Here is a 3,971-nt window from a genome sequence, read left to right on the forward strand (position 1 = left end):
AATTGACTCTATGCCTGAGTGTTCTCTCCCTTTTACACACATACAAATGTACACACACATTTTACACACATACAAATATATAACATGGAACCTTCCATTGGTTGTTTTCACAATAATTCAACAGACTTACATCAAGGATTAAGATAACTGGAAAGATGCCAAAGGATGGGCTATGCAATGTCTGGGGTCCAGTCTAGCTTTTTATTTTAAGCAAAAGAGTTGAGAGACTTGAAAAGTAATTGTGCCAAATGAATTTTTAGAAATTTTATTAATGTTTTGCCCATATGTAATTCAACAGCAGTGTATAAACAATTCATCATTACAAAGTTATTTATAAATTTATTCAACTTTGTTTTTATGAAACAACAATACCCTTTCTTTAACCCTCATCAAAACAAATGATGTTAGGGACCGTCAGCTTTGCACAGTGAGTGCATGACACAACTTCTGCTGAAAACAAAATTGAGTGCACTCAATGGAACACAGAGGAGTAGACGGGGTTCCTGGCATGACGTAAGGTAATAATGAAAAATGACATAAGTATTTTTAGGAGTTTCTACTTATTTTATGTAACACATTGTAGCAAGAAGTGTTGCAGGTATTTACAGAAACGCACTATCTCTTCTTAAAGTTTCTCTATAACAGTTGTTATTGTTGTTACCTTGCAAGAATTCTCCAGCAAACATGTAATATTTTCAATAGGTACTTCATGTTCCTAGTACTTGCTATCCTTGAGCTTAAGGGTCTAAGAGACAGAACCAAATATTTAAAAATTCTAGCTTCCATTGGATGAAATAGAAAACTTCAAATTTCACAGGCAGAGCCACAGAGCAAAGGTTCTTGGGGGTAGGGTGGTCATAGGGACACCAGAGTGAATCCATGAGGAATGCAGCTCCTGCTAGATGAATTTAATTTCATTTTATGATGCAGTGCCCTGCTTTGTACACAAGATACATATAATCAAAGTTGTAATCTATCAACATGGTATCAAATATTTCAAAGCAGTTGATGTTATCCATTATATGAGTTTTATCTAAATAGGAAGTGGGAATCTCTGCTTTTGTCTGATTCTCAAATACTGATGTTGCAGACTTTTATCCTTGACCTTTTCTCACTTTGAATGCTTTCAATAGAGAAATAGACCTACTTGCAAAGCCCCAACTACAACATAAACTTATGTCTTTGTCACTCTTATGAGTCCATGCCAACGGTATACAGCTATATCTCATACAGCATGCTATAAAATGTAATTATTTTCATCTCTCGCTCCCCTAACTTGCTTCTTGTCAAAGGTCATCTGTTCAAGCTAGACACCTAGGAACCACAATTGACCCCTACTCCTTCCTTACTCTTCACATCTAAATGCTTCTCCCAGACCTGTTGGCTTTATGGCATTTTTTTCCCCAAAGTTTTGTTACCAAACGAGATGTAAGTTTTTCTAAGGCAATATTTAGAATACCTAAAATGATTAATTGTAAAGGGAGGGATTACTGTTAATATAAGTAGAGGTTAATTCTATAATATAAGAGTTTTGTGCATGACAAGTCTGAAGTGAGATTTGAAATATGAGTGAACCTTTGGAAGACTGGTACAGGGAGGCAGAAGGAACATTTTCACCCAGGATGAGAGAACTAGGACACAGTATCAGGAAGTCGAGAAGGGCAGCACTGCCAAATAGCGCAGAAGAAATAGGGTGAACCAGGACTGAAATGAGTCACAGCATCTGAACCCTTGGGAGTCACGAGTGGTCTTGAGTGAACAGTGTCACTGCAGTTGGACATGAAGCCTCAATTGAAACATGAATTATGAAAACAATATATGAGAATGTAGGAAGAAGAAATTTAATGGTCAAGATGAAGAAGAAACAGAACTGATTCCCGCAGAGGAAGTAAAGGAAAGTTTTCCTTAATGAAAAGCAGTTTTTCAGCCAATGGTGGGAGAAAATAAAATGAGAAAGAATAGTAATAATAAAGCAAGTTTGAGGATGGTGGCATGGGTCATAGAATCAGGAGTAGATGTAGAGGTACTATCTTCCAAAAAAGATAGGATAATTTTCCCCCAAGATCACAGAGGAAAAAAAAGATGGCAACACCTAGAGAGATTTGAAGGAAAATAAATGTAATATTGAGAGAACTTTTACTATATAGTTCTGATCACTGGAAGCAAGAATTGTGTTGAAACTCAGCTGGGTAGCTTTTAAAAAGTATTAATGCTGGGTCATACTCCTAAAGATTTTGATATAAGTGGTCTGATGGGGAGCCCAGATGTCATATTTTTCAATATTTCCCAGGAGACTCTAATATTCAGTCAGGGTTGAGGACTGTGGGCTAGAGAGAAGGAGTGGGGTGACCATATTCAGAAGCAGTAAAAAAGGTAAAGAAGGTGCAAACACCTACAAAGATAAAAGGGTGAGTAAGGAACAACACCTTTTCACTGATATGTTGGAGAAAAAGGGAAGCTCGAAGAGGAAGGTGTAATGAAAATGCAGTTTAATATCTTTCAAGTAGATGTGATTTTTGCATATTCTTTCATTTTATTTACTTTATTCACTTTTCTTATCAACTTCCTCCTATTTTCCTTCTTTATTTCTAACCCCACCCGTTCTGGTTGCTTTGACATTCCTTCCCTCCTTATCATTTACTCTTCTTACATCTTCCATTCTCCACACTTTTTAACTTTTCCTAATTTTTCTGCCCATTAGTTCCTTTCCCCCTTCCTCTAGGCAAAGTAGCAAAAATAACTTTGGCCAGGCAAGGACAGAAAGCCAGACAGTTTTAATAAATGAGCCAAGCCTTAGCCAACTGCAGAATATGGTAGGCCTAGGGGATCCTGGACTGGCACAGCAACTACTAAGAAAGTTAAATCAGAAGAAGGCAAAAGGCAGAGCCCTGCATTATGACCATTTCTCCCCAGAGGTATGATCTCAGGTGCTCTGGGGAAACCACAGTTATACCAGTGTCAGGGTATGAACAAAATACTGGCAATAGGTCCACACTTTCTTGTGTCAGTGGGTATGACTTGGAGATTATGCTAGTTAGGATTGTTTCAGTTACAACTGAGAGAAAGCAATTTGAAATAGCTTAAGCTAAACAGAAAATCACTAAAACAGATACACCGTCGGATACCAAAGGCGAGTAAAAATGAAAACCAGAAACTAAAATGCTCTGCAGACTGTCTCTTTCATATTTTAGTCCTATCTTCTGCCTGATTTTCTCCTCTCCACTTGCATGCCAGTGTCTTCTACTACTGTGGTGGAAATTGTTGCATGGATAATAGTTTTAGTCAAACAAAATGTGAAAGAGAGAGAGGAAGAGAGAGTTAGATTGTCCTAATTTTAGCACACAGAAGAAATCATCCACTGGGTTGAATTGGAATCACCTGTTGACTTTAGCCCTGGACAGTCAGTTTTCAGCTCTTTGATAGCAACATGGCTGCCCACATTTGCACCCCTCTAAGTTAAGGAAGAAGAACTTGAAGTATCTGAGCCACCAAAAGATCATTGCTTCAGAGACTGTCTCTAAGTCTTGTTTGGTAACTTGTGTTAATTCCTCCAAAGTTTTTCAAAGATAAATAATTAGGAATAAATGATATGGTTTGACTGTATCCCCACCCAAATCTCAACTTAAATTGTACCTCCCATACTTCCCACATGTTGTGGAAGGGACCCACTGGGAGGTAATTGAATCATGGGGGCACTTTCCCTCATACTGTTCTCGTGGTAGTTAATTAGTCCCTGGAGATCTGATGGTTTTATAAATGGCAGTTTCCCTGCACAAGTTCTCTCTTGCCTGCCACCATGTAAGCCATGCCTTTGTTTCTCCTTTGCCTTCTGCGATGATTGTGAGGCCTCCCCAGCTATGTGGAACCGTGAGTCAATTAAACCTCTTTCCTTTATAAATTAACTAGTCTTTGGTATATCTTTATTAGCAATGTGAGAACAGACTAATACAGTAAATATATCTTAACATCCC

Source organism: Macaca nemestrina, chromosome 4, assembly GCF_043159975.1.
Source record: "Macaca nemestrina isolate mMacNem1 chromosome 4, mMacNem.hap1, whole genome shotgun sequence".
Lineage (NCBI taxonomy): Eukaryota > Metazoa > Chordata > Mammalia > Primates > Cercopithecidae > Macaca > Macaca nemestrina.